The sequence below is a fragment of the Lactuca virosa genome, chromosome 8 (assembly GCF_052849685.1).
Source record: "Lactuca virosa cultivar CGN04683 chromosome 8, Lactuca_virosa_CGN04683_v6, whole genome shotgun sequence".
NCBI classification, from domain to species: Eukaryota; Viridiplantae; Streptophyta; class Magnoliopsida; order Asterales; family Asteraceae; genus Lactuca; species Lactuca virosa.
Window position 1 is genome coordinate 165,958,805 of NC_136433.1, and position 13,769 is coordinate 165,972,573.

The window sequence follows — 13,769 nt, forward strand, 5'->3', positions numbered from 1 at the left end:
TTTTCGGACATCATCTTCAAGAGTTTTGGGAAGATCATACTTGTCGGAACCAGACATATTTTGGGAGATATTCAAGATAGTTGATTTAAAGTCCTTAATATAACACCCAATATGAAACATTAAGGCTAGGACCCAACATAATATTTTATAACTTAGAAGAGGGATGCCGTAATCCAAGCTATAAAATATTTGAAGGTAGGGGAATGTCGATTCACCAATTTCCACCATGAAAAACGAAATAAATTACTAGGTTTTAATTGGTTTTGAAACTCCTAGATTCTTTGAGATTCATTGAACTTTTCAATGGCATGTTTCAATCTCGAGTGTGCCCTTCAGGTTTTGTGACTGGGATGTCGAGGACAACAAAACAAGGTGTGAATAACCATGCAAATATACTTGGTACCCTTAATATTTACCCTTCAATCGATGTTCCGGTTAACCACACGCGCTCCATCGATACTATGATAAACATTAAGTTACACTTTTCCTACCTTGTTAAGTCCAGGTTAGTGTTCCGGTTAACCACACACGCTCCACTAACGACTTAAACAAAGTGCAAAGTGTAATTTCATGGGTTAGCACCTTATTCACATTTTCCTAAAGTAACTAAGATTGGGAATTTTATAAAACATTTAGTTACTTTATATTCCATCATACTTTTAATGAGGATTTAAAGTCCTTGTCCTACCCGTTCGGCTAACGACCCTCCACCAGTCAAGGAAGTGGCGGGTGAGAGTGGACACCCATTAAGCTGCCATTTTATAGGCAACAACCTTATACCCCCTTATAGACCGGCTTCGTGAATGAGGCCTACTAACGGTAAGACTGACTTACTCTTATACATATATATATTATTAACTTATAATCCTATAAAGTATAAGGGTTGAAATTTAACTTTTAAAATTCTAGGGGTTGGAACTAAAGTTTTTAAAGTGACTTTATATGTTCCAAAACTTGAGGGCAAGTTTTATAACTTTCAAAACTTTTCATCTTTCATAACTTATGAGTTAATGGATTAATAAAATGAGAGACTTTTCATTTTATGTAACCTATGTGTTTAATAATGGACTTTAAAAGAATGACTTTTGGTAATCCATAACTTGAGGACAAATTATGGATTCCATTAAAACACATCAAGATCAAAAATTAAACTAACAAGCAAGTTACAAATAATTCCTATGATCTTCTAAACTCATAAGTTCATGAATGTTCATATCAACAATTTCAAGAATCATAAATAAACCATATAAAAATTGAAATTTTGATAATAGCCATTGAAAATGGATTAGCATAACCATTACACCACCTAAAACAAGTTTAATAACATCAAAACAGTTTAGGGTAATGTTTCTAGTCCATTTCCAGCAGCAAAACTCGAAAATCTGCATTCAGGGGCTCCTACTCGTCGAGTGCACGAACCTACTCGACGAGTAGGATGAATTTACTCATGAACTCATCGAGTCCCCCCATGGACTCGGCGAGCTCATGCTGCAGAATGCAGAAAACTGAGTTTTTTCAACAAGTTTGCATCAAGTATCAAATAAACAAGCCTAGTCTCTAATACCACTGAAGGGTTTTGAGCATTCTGACACTCCAATGGTGTACATGCAACCCTCGAAACCTTGGATCTATGTTTTACTATGATACATGCAAAATTGATTTTCCAAGGTTCGTATCCTATCTACCATAGCATGGGGAACTATTAAACACAAATGCTAGAAGAAGAACATACCTTTTGTGGTTTGGATTCCTTGAGAACCTTGTGAGCCTAACACCTCAAGTGTGATGCCTCAAATGTCTCACACAACACCACAACACTTAGAAAGACCTTGAGAGAAGTTCACTTACACCTCAAAAATCGGCTAGCCCTCTTTCTTGTACAAGTAGTAGTCATAGTGCCGATTTTGCTTGCATAGGGTTCTTTATATAGTTGTGGCACAAGTAGGGTTACACCATGTAAACCCTAATTGTCATGGATTTCCATATTCCATGATCCATGGGTTTGTAACCTCCATGGATTATCCATGGAGCACCTTATAGGTTTTAACCAAATCCATACAAACCATGGATCATTAGCCCACTATACAAGAATAGATGATTTACACAATCAACCCTATATATTTAATTAGTCTCCTTTTGATCACTTAATTAATTCCAAATTAATTCTTTGATCAATACTAATTAAATAATATTATTAATATATTAGAACTTATAATATATTAATAATCCTAAAGTGTCCTTTCTCTCATTTAGTCTATCCAACTGTTGCAATGCCATGCAACCCAAATGGACCATGCCAACCGGGTCAAGTACATTCCAGGAATAGTTATGAACTTAGACACCTAATCCAACAAACTATGCAGTCGAATTCTGTAACATCCCGATTTTAATGGGGTAATTAAATAGTAAAGCAGGAGTCCCGGGAAGTAATTTTATTATTGTTGTATTTTATTATAGCCCAAAAATCGAATGATAATTGGAGGATTGTTGGTTCGGGAAGCTAAATGTCAATATTTGAACCTCTGGGGGATTAATATAAAAGAAATTATGGAAGCAGGGGTTAAAAAGTAAATATTGGATTTGATTAGTAAGGATTTTCCGAAGGAGGGGTCGAAATAGTAAATTAGGTATCAGTTTTGAAAGAAATATGGCAAGGAGGGACCATTTGTGTTATTATGGGAAAAGTTGGTGATAACTGGGTATAAAGCTTCGCTATTGTTTAAACCCTAAACCTAACACTTCTTTCACCAGTCGCAACCATCCTTATGCCCCCTCCATTCGGCCGTCACCTTCTCAATGACCACCTCCGGTCGCTGTTGCCTTGCCAAACCCGACCACCACCATAACTTGTTGTCGCGCGTTGTGAACGGAATAGGAGAACCACCGAAGACCGTTGGAACCGTGCCCGCCGACGTCAGCTTAGGCCATCGGGACCATTGCGGTGGCAATGACGCAGTGAACGGGTCCGCTCGATTGCGCCGCTGCCACCCTCCGTGTTCTTCTCTCTCTATTCTCTGTTCGTTTGCTGTTGTGGTTGTCGATTCGAAGCAACCATTGACGCTGGGGAAGGTTCTGCCACCAAGGGTCGTCGCTGCTGCCATCATTGCACCCCACCATCGCCGTTTGCGTCACCAGACGGGGTCGTTGGGCTCGTCTTCAGTCAAGAAGAGCGCGTGTGTGCGTTTGGGTGGCTGGTGTGGGTAGCTAGGAGCTTGGAAACCAAAAGAGACCACTGCCACCACCTTACGGTGGTGGCTACCATCGTGAATCAGCTACTGTCGCTGCCAAACGCCACTAGGAGGGTGGCTGAATCCAAGTGCAAGCAAGTAATGTATGGGTGTTTGTTTCTATTGTAGTGTGTATTGTGTGTGTAGTTTATTTGGCTGGAAAACCAAGAACCGCCACCGCCACCATGTGTGTGTTGATGTAGTTAGTGTGTGTATATTCTTGGTTAAGGCATTGTAACTTGTAACTAGCAAAAATATAATAAAAGAAAAACCCAGAACACCACCGTAGGGTGGTGGTCGCCGCCTCCTGCCGCCACCGGCCGCCGTGTCGGGTGGCGGTGTGTTTTGACCTCGTTTGGACCTCGTTTGGGGGTGTTTGGACAATGTGGAATCAAGGAAACCCTAGTGGGCCCAATAAGGCCCAAAGTGACCTAATAGCCCAATCAAGGGACTAATGGGCTCGTATTGGGTTGGGAAACCCTAATTAGGGTTTGGGAAAAAGCCTAATGCTAATAAAACCCTAATTGTGTGAATTTATCGGAGCACACACGAGATTATTTAGTAACTTGAAATATTAAATAATAATTATTGGCAAATTAACCTAAGGCAATATTGGACTTAATGGATTAAGTCCTTAGTGAGTTAAGTCCTTAATGGGTTAAGTAAGAAACACTTAACCCTAATCATCATTTCATGTGAAAGCCCTAATCTCTCTCGGGCCTTGAGTTGGGCCTTCCTATTGGGCTTTGGCAAGTGGATTATTAATGGACCATCCAAGAATGATCAGATGGACTATAATATATTGATGGGCTTTAGGGTAAGGCCCATCTGAGGGGTTAGGCCCAATTTGGAAAATTAGGCCATAGTTTGGGCCTTCATGAGTATGTGATATTAGGCCATCGGAATTGGACTGGAATAGTTGGATGGGCCTTAAGGAAAGACCATGTAGAGGTCTGGGCCCAATTTGGAAAATTAGGCCATATGTTGGGCTTTGGCCCATTACTTGACTGTTGGACTTTTGGTGTGTGTGTTGGACCTTGGGCTTGGAACCCAATTATTAATTGGGTATTGTTTGATGTTGACAGTTCGGGAACCTGTCAACCAGCAGCGGCAGCTTTACCTGCGGGACTTCAGCAGTGCCAGGTGAGTTATCCTCACTATACTAAGGGGTCTAAGGCACCAAGGCCAGCCCATTGGATATGTTATCCTAGCAGTGTTAGATGTTGAGTATGAGTTAGTGTTACATGCTAGTGGTTATGCCAGTTAGGTAGACCTGTATGACTACCTGTGATGTTATATGATTATTGCATGCTCAGTGGTTATGTTATGTGTTTGTTATATGGGATGGGTTGAGGTTGTACTGCTTCGTACGGTAGCCAACAAACCCTAGGAGCATTCCAGTTACGGGCTAAGGGAGACTCGTACTGCGGGCTCGGGAGCATTCCAGTTACGGGCTGAGGGAGACTCGTACTGTGGGCTCGGGGGTATTACAGTCTGTAGGGTTGTGGACCCGTTATGTGCTGTTCTGTTCAGTTTATTATGATATGTTATTGTTGACATGGTTAAGTGGACTGTATGTGTATCGGTATTTTGGGGGTAACTCACTAAGCTTTCGGGCTTACAGTTTCAGTTTATTTGATTAAAATCTCACGATCTAAGCTTTTAGATTTGAAATGAAGTATAATTTCCTCTCCCTTAATTATAGCAAAACAACTTTTTCCTAATTGAAACCTTTTGTTTTCTATAATTAACATTGCTAACTTGCAACACTTATTATAATTATCATGCTCCCACTGGCATGATGATTATTAGCATAACACTTATGCTCCCACTAGCTTTGACATGTACTCAGAAATCAGCTGGACTTCTAGAAATCAATACTTTTTGACCTTCTTACCAAAGTTCATATTTCTGATACGAGATGCTTTGATAAAACTTTATCAAAATCATACACCTTTCCTTAGATAGCACACATGTGTGTCTAAACAATTTCAGAACTATGAAAAGGGATGTCGTAATCATAGTCTCAATTGTTTAGACCTTTGCCATTTCTCACAAGTCCATGTTAGTGTGTCGGTTAACCACACACGGTCCACTAACGACTTTGAGAATGCAAATATCACAATTGCTATCTACTTAAAATCTACTTAGTGAAAGTGTTTCCTCACCATCATTTTCATGAATCGAAGAGAAACCTTATGACACTTAGATTTTATGGTGTATGTGTTCCTATCCATGTGAATTTGTCAAAACCATAATCACCAGCCAAGGTTAGTGACAAATCCAAACTCATATGGATTGAACTTGTGCAGTCTCAACTTCTTGCCACATGGCAGCACAAGGGCTTGCCATTTCTTCCAAGTTGTTATGCAACCAATTGAGAACTCTCAAAACTCATATGCAAAGCCAACTTTAACTGGAATGGGTATAGAACAGGAATATGTCAACACGATAGGTTATAAACCTCACGTCGTGTGCTAGTGATAAACTACAGGTTTTTATTCTTGAATAGATCTTTGAAGCTTTTCCAAGATCTTTAAGACTCCCACTGTCCTCTTGACATATAATAATAACTTGCCAAATATTCAAGAGATAGTGCGGATTCTTTATCAAGACAAACACTTCACACAATTGGCCTTAGTTGGTCTTTGTTTTATCCAAAACATCACAACTTACCAACTACAAATGTACTAGAGTAGGATTCACTTTACTCTTACAATTGACAAGTGTTATAAACCTTTCTTTAAGGTATGTCACTCAAGTTACAATCTTGGAGTATGACTCTAAGAATTGTTCTGGAACGAAGTATAACTTATCTTCTTGATTTAACCATTTCAACAATTCACGATTCCTTTTCTTAGCCATAGGAATGCACTAAGATGTCCTTAGAGGACTAATTGTGATATGATTTCTAAACCATTAAGATGATCACAAAAAATGATACTAAAGTACTCTCCCATCTTTTCAGATTTGAGAAACTTTTATCTTTCTGCCTAATTTGATTCTTCTCATTCATCCTGCCATACGTCGAAACTTTTCTAATGTTTCAGAATTATACTTAAACTGTTAAGTATACCATATTTACTAAACTTTAGTAAATCATGACGAATAGTCTTATCGATCTTTTTGTGGTGGACTTAACCAGTGCACAAGAATGTGTACTCAATCCCTTAGTCCTTCACTTGACTCACATATACATGTGAACAAGGAACTAGTATTAATTTTTCCAAAGATGAAAATTCTCATTCATCATACAATACAAGTTGCATGATTCCAAGTTTCTATCCAACTGAAACTTGGTTGATGAGAATCTTTCCTTATTTGGTAAATTATGACACTACCCCAAACGATAGAATCAAATTCTTTTTCTAATGTTGCTACCAATGGAATCATATAAACAACAATTTTTCACAAATGCCATTGTAAGGATACTTAAAAATAAATAAAATGAAACATTTTCTTTTATTTTAAAACTTGCGGAAAACTTATCCTTACAATGCAAATGCATATGAAAACTATGTTGTTATCTATTCCTAAGAAATCTATCACAACTCTTAAGCAGCAGCTCAAAAATTCTGATCGCCAAACCATGCGATCGAAATCCATCTTCGCGATCAGAATCAACTTACTCTTCTTTAAGCTTCCTCTCTTTTCTTTGATTCTTAAAAATTCAACATGTGACCCAGTCACATCATGTAATAAGAATCTCCAATAGGAACTTACTAGAGTTAGATACTGGACTTACCTGAAGCAGAGTCAAACTTTTGACTTGACCTTCTCTCAGATCTTTCAGGTAGTTAAGGCAGCTTCGCAACCAATGCCCCTTCTTTGGCAATAGAAACATATGGACCCTTTAGGAATCGCACACAGGACTATCTCAGACTTAGTCTTTTTCTTTACCATTTGGTCAACCGAGTTGACTATGGCCGATCCCTTTCCATTGGGAAGAAAAGGCTTTTCTAGATATCCAATGTTACCAACTGTCAATGTCCATGGTAGTTAGGGAAGTTGATCTACTAATCAAATTTGCTTTACCAGAGCTCCAAATCATTGCTGATTCAGCAGCACCAAGCAAATAGATAAGATCATTAGGGTCATGTCATAGTCTGTTACATAGTAGTCCCAAAGGAACTCACTGTGTAACTTAGAAAGTGATTGAACAACCAACTTTCTCAAGACTTTGACACCCAACTCTCCCGGCTTGTCAATATGTGACTTTATCTCCAAGATGTGAGCACATATAGACCTTGCTTGCCAATAGGGCTTGAGTGACCTTGAACTATTCAAGAACTTGTGGGTTAGGGAGAATAATTGGAGGAGGTGGAGGGAGTGAAGAATGATTTTCGGACATCATCTTCAAGAGTTTTGGGAAGATCATACTTGTCGGAACCAGACATATTTTGGGAGATATTCAAGATAGTTGATTTAAAGTCCTTAATATAACACCCAATATGAAACATTAAGGCTAGGACCCAACACAATATTTTATAACTTAGAAGAGGGATGCCGTAATCCAAGCTATAAAATATTTGAAGGTAGGGGAATGTCGATTCACCAATTTCCACCATGAAAAACGAAATAAATTATTAGGTTTTAATTGGTTTTGAAACTCCTAGATTCTTTGAGATTCATTGAACTTTTCAATGGCATGTTTCAATCTCGAGTGTGCCCTTCAGGTTTTGTGACTGGGATGTCGAGGATCACAAAACAAGGTGTGAATAACCATGCAAATATACTTGGTACCCTTAATATTTACCCTTCAATCGATGTTCCGGTTAACCACACGCGCTCCATCGATACTATGATAAACATTAAGTTACACTTTTCCTACCTTGTTAAGTCCAGGTTAGTGTTCCGGTTAACCACACACGCTCCACTAACGAATTAAACAAAGTGCAAAATGTAATTTCATGGGTTAGCACCTTATTCACATTTTCCTAAAGTAACTAAGATTGGGAATTTTATAAAACATTTAGTTACTTTATATTCCATCATACTTTTAATGAGGATTTAAAGTCCTTGTCCTACCCGTTCGGCTAACGACCCTCCACCAGTCAAGGAAGTGGCGGGTGAGAGTGGACACCCATTAAGCTGCCATTTTATAGGCAACAACCTTATACCCCCTTATAGACCGGCTTCGTGAATGAGGCATACTAACGGTAAGACTGACTTACTCTTATACATATATATATTATTAACTTATAATACTATAAAGTATAAGGGTTGAAATTTAACTTTTAAAATTCTAGGGGTTGGAACTAAAGTTTTTAAAGTGACTTTATATGTTCCAAAACTTGAGGGCAAGTTTTATAACTTTCAAAACTTTTCATCTTTCATAACTTATGAGTTAATGGATTAATAAAATGAGAGACTTTTCATTTTATGTAACCTATGTGTTTAATAATGGACTTTAAAAGAATGACTTTTGGTAATCCATAACTTGAGGACACATTATGGATTCCATTAAAACACATCAAGATCAAAAATTAAACTAACAAGCAAGTTACAAATAATTCCTATGATCTTCTAAACTCATAAGTTCATGAATGTTCATATCAACAATTTCAAGAATCATAAATAAACCATATAAAAATTGAAATTTTGATAATAGCCATTGAAAATGGATTAGCATAACCATTACACCACCTAAAACAAGTTTAATAACATCAAAACAGTTTAGGGTAATGTTTCTAGTCCATTTCCAGCAGCAAAACTCGAAAATCTGCATTCAGGGGCTCCTACTCGTCGAGTGCACGAACCTACTCGATGAGTAGGATGAATTTACTCATGAACTCATCGAGTCCCCCCATGGACTCGGCGAGCTCATGCTGCAGAATGCAGAAAACTGAGTTTTTTCAACAAGTTTGCATCAAGTATCAAATAAACAAGCCTAGTCTCTAATACCACTGAAGGGTTTTGAGCATTCTGACACTCCAATGGTGTACATGCAACCCTCGAAACCTTGGATCTATGTTTTACTATGATACATGCAAAATTGATTTTCCAAGGTTCGTATCCTATCTACCATAGCATGGGGAACTATTAAACACAAATGCTAGAAGAAGAACATACCTTTTGTGGTTTGGATTCCTTGAGAACCTTGTGAGCCTAACACCTCAAGTGTGATGCCTCAAATGTCTCACACAACACCACAACACTTAGAAAGACCTTGAGAGAAGTTCACTTACACCTCAAAAATCGGCTAGCCCTCTTTCTTGTACAAGTAGTAGTCATAGTGCCGATTTTGCTTGTATAGGGTTCTTTATATAGTTGTGGCACAAGTAGGGTTACACCATGTAAACCCTAATTGTCATGGATTTCCATATTCCATGATCCATGGGTTTGTAACCTCCATGGATTATCCATGGAGCACCTTATAGGTTTTAACCAAATCCATACAAACCATGGATCATTAGCCCACTATACAAGAATAGATGATTTACACAATCAACCCTATATATTTAATTAGTCTCCTTTTGATCACTTAATTAATTCCAAATTAATTCTTTGATCAATACTAATTAAATAATATTATTAATATATTAGAACTTATAATATATTAATAATCCTAAAGTGTCCTTTCTCTCATTTAGTCTATCCAACTGTTGCAATGCTATGCAACCCAAATGGACCATGCCAACCGGGTCAAGTACATTCCAGGAATAGTTATGAACTTAGACACCTAATCCAACAAACTATGCAGTCGAATTCTGTAACATCCCGATTTTAATGGGGTAATTAAATAGTAAAGCAGGAGTCCCGTGAAGTAATTTTATTATTGTTGTATTTTATTATAGCCCAAAAATCGAATGATAATTGGAGGATTGTTGGTTCGGGAAGCTAAATGTCAATATTTGAACCTCTGGGGGATTAATATAAAAGAAATTATGGAAGCAGGGGTTAAAAAGTAAATATTGGATTTGATTAGTAAGGATTTTCCGAAGGAGGGGTCGAAATAGTAAATTAGGTATCAGTTTTGAAAGAAATATGGCAAGGAGGGACCATTTGTGTTATTATGGGAAAAGTTGGTGATAACTGGGTATAAAGCTTCGCTATTGTTTAAACCCTAAACCTAACACTTCTTTCACCAGTCGCAACCATCCTTATGCCCCCTCCATTCGGCCGTCACCTTCTCAATGACCACCTCCGGTCGCTGTTGCCTTGCCAAACCCGACCACCACCATAACTTGTTGTCGCGCGTTGTGAACGGAATAGGAGAACCACCGAAGACCGTTGGAACCGTGCCCGCCGACGTCAGCTTAGGCTATCGGGACCATTGCGGTGGCAATGACGCTGTGAACGGGTCCGCTCGATTGCGCCGCTGCCACCCTCCGTGTTCTTCTCTCTCTCTTCTCTGTTCGTTTGCTGTTGTGGTTGTCGATTCGAAGCAACCATTGACGCTGGGGAAGGTTCTGCCACCAAGGGTCGTCGCTGCTGCCATCGTTGCACCCCACCATCGCCGTTTGCGTCACCAGACGGGGTCGTTGGGCTCGTCTTCAGTCAAGAAGAGCGCGTGTGTGCGTTTGGGTGGCTAGTGTGGGTAGCTAGGAGCTTGGAAACCAAAAGAGACCACTGCCACCACCTTACGGTGGTGGCTACCATCGTGAATCAGCTACTGTCGCTGCCAAACGCCACTAGGAGGGTGGCTGAATCCAAGTGCAAGCAAGTAATGTATGGGTGTTTGTTTCTATTGTAGTGTGTATTGTGTGTGTAGTTTATTTGGCTGGAAAACCAAGAACCGCCACCGCCACCATGTGTGTGTTGATGTAGTTAGTGTGTGTATATTCTTGGGTAAGGCATTGTAACTTGTAACTAGCAAAAATATAATAAAAGAAAAACCCAGAACACCACCGTAGGGTGGTGGTCGCCGCCTCCTGCCGCCACCGGCCGCCGTGTCGGGTGGCGGTGTGTTTTGACCTCGTTTGGACCTCGTTTGGGGGTGTTTGGACAATGTGGAATCAAGGAAACCCTAGTGGGCCCAATAAGGCCCAAAGTGACCTAATAGCCCAATCAAGGGACTAATTGGCTCGTATTGGGTTGGGAAACCCTAATTAGGGTTTAGGAAAAAGCCTAATGCTAATAAAACCCTAATTGTGTGAATTTATCGGAGCACACACGAGATTATTTAGTAACTTGAAATATTAAATAATAATTATTGGCAAATTAACCTAAGGCAATATTGGACTTAATGGATTAAGTCCTTAGTGAGTTAAGTCCTTAATGGGTTAAGTAAGAAACACTTAACCCTAATCATCATTTCATGTGAAAGCCCTAATCTCACTCGGGCCTTGAGTTGGGCCTTCCTATTGGGCTTTGGCAAGTGGATTATTAATGGACCATCCAAGAATGATCAGATGGACTATAATATATTGATGGGCTTTAGGGTAAGGCCCATCTGAGGGGTTAGGCCCAATTTGGAAAATTAGGCCATAGTTTGGGCCTTCATGAGTATGTGATATTAGGCCATCGGAATTGGACTGGAATAGTTGGATGGGCCTTAAGGAAAGACCATGTAGAGGTCTGGGCCCAATTTGGAAAATTAGGCCATATGTTGGGCTTTGGCCCATTACTTGACTGTTGGACTTTTGGTGTGTGTGTTGGACCTTGGGCTTGGAACCCAATTATTAATTGGGTATTGTTTGATGTTGACAGTTCGGGAACCTGTCAACCAGCAGCGGCAGCTTTACCTGCGGGACTTCAGCAGTGCCAGGTGAGTTATCCTCACTATACTAAGGGGTCTAAGGCACCAAGGCCAGCCCATTGGATATGTTATCCTAGCAATGTTAGATGTTGAGTATGAGTTAGTGTTACATGCTAGTGGTTATGCCAGTTAGGTAGACCTGTATGACTACCTGTGATGTTATATGATTATTGCATGCTCAGTGGTTATGTTATGTGTTTGTTATATGGGATGGGTTGAGGTTGTACTGCTTCGTACGGTAGCCAACAAACCCTAGGAGCATTCCAGTTACGGGCTAAGGGAGACTCGTACTGCGGGCTCGGGAGCATTCCAGTTACGGGCTGAGGGAGACTCGTACTGTGGGCTCGGGGGTATTACAGTCTGTAGGGTTGTGGACCCGTTATGTGCTGTTCTGTTCAGTTTATTATGATATGTTATTGTTGACATGGTTAAGTGGACTGTATGTGTATCGGTATTTTGGGGGTAACTCACTAAGCTTTCGGGCTTACAGTTTCAGTTTATTGTTTCAGGTGCATCAGGGGATCGTGGCAGGGCAAAGGCGTGATCGTACAGCTCCTCACTTTTTATGACTATGTTTCTGGGATACTCTGATATTTTACATTTTGAAAACAAGTTTGTAATAACTAATGGTTTTTGGGTTGTTTAAAAAGTTTTAAATTGGCTTGAATTTTTGGGTGTTACAATTTCAGTGGGTCTTAATGCATCCAAATCATAGATCTGACCTCCTAGGGTCCCTTTTATACGTAAAGCTACAACCTTGATGTCCATGCATGGGGTTTTTGACTCAAAAGGCTATGAAATGGGGTTTATGTGGTGCATGGGCTTCCCATGGCCATAAAGTTGGCACCTTTATGCCATGGGAACCCTCAATGGTTCCAAATCTAGAGTGTAACTCCATGATACACACCCAATCCGAATATGGCCTTAGAAATGCTCAAAAATAATAAGATCTAAGCCGTAGAGAGGATCCATCAAATGAGAAGTCAAGGTTGAATCTTTTTACCTTGAATGAGGTGGAAATGAAGCAAAACTTCTGGATCTACTAGCCTTCTCTTGATCTTCCAAACTTCCTTCTCTTCGTCAAACTTCAAACACACAAAAATGGCACCACAAAGCTCAAGAACACTCAATAAATGGTTAGGGTTTCGAATTAGGGTCTTTTGGAAGTGAGATGGATGATGGGGGCTAGTTTGGGACGAGATAAGTTGTTTAAATAGGGTGCAAACCCTAAATATTAGGGTTTCATCCAGACAGTCCTACTCGCCGAGTCGGGCTCCCGACTCGTCGAGTAGGTTACTTAAAACCCGCGACCAAAGTCTTGTCTACTCGACGAGTCGGGCCTCCAACTCGCCGAGTCCTAGTGTCAAAACATAAAATCTTTAAATTTAAAATACTTACCGGGAACCGGAAGTTACAATCTCCCCTACTTATTTTAGACTTAGTCCTCGAAGTCTGCTGCTACATATGGAAAAAGCTCGGGGTAGTGCTCCCACATCTCGTCCTCCGGTTCCCACGTCTATTCTGAGCCCTTACGGTGCTGCCATTGCACCTTCACCAGCTCGACCCTCTTGTTCCTCAGATCCTTCGACTTCCTGTCGAGAATAGCTACTGGTCGCTCAATGTAGTTCATGCGGTCATCCACCTGAATATCCTCCAAAGGTACCACTGCAGAGTCGCCTACCAGACACATCCGCAGCTGGGAGACATTAAAGGTACTATGAATCTGGCTAAGCTCGACTGGCAGATCCAGCCTATATGCCATATTGCCCACCCGGGATGCAACCCTGAAAGGACCGATGTACCTGGGGCCCAACTTGCCCCGCTTCCTGAACCGGATGACA